This window comes from Palaemon carinicauda, chromosome 19, assembly GCF_036898095.1.
Source record: "Palaemon carinicauda isolate YSFRI2023 chromosome 19, ASM3689809v2, whole genome shotgun sequence".
Taxonomy (NCBI): domain Eukaryota; kingdom Metazoa; phylum Arthropoda; class Malacostraca; order Decapoda; family Palaemonidae; genus Palaemon; species Palaemon carinicauda.
Window position 1 is genome coordinate 901,395 of NC_090743.1, and position 323 is coordinate 901,717.

Sequence of the window (323 nt, forward strand, 5' to 3'; positions counted from 1 at the left end):
CTCTTGTGATTTAGTCTTACATTGTGATCGTAAAGTTTATTTTAGAAAGATATAAATGAAATTCACCCTTCAAAAAAACTTTCCTAAAATTCACTTACTAAGAGATGTTCGTTCAGCTCCAACTATATTTTTTTTTTTCATTATTGTTTGATGTTTCAGAAATTTTAGTCTTTATATTCACATTTTATCCATCTAGAAATCTCTCCTTTGATCAAAATTGGGATTTAGTCTTACATTATGATCCTTAAGTTGATTATAGGAGGATAGGAATAGAAATTACTCTTCCTAAATACTTTTCGCTAAAATACATTTACTAATATAAA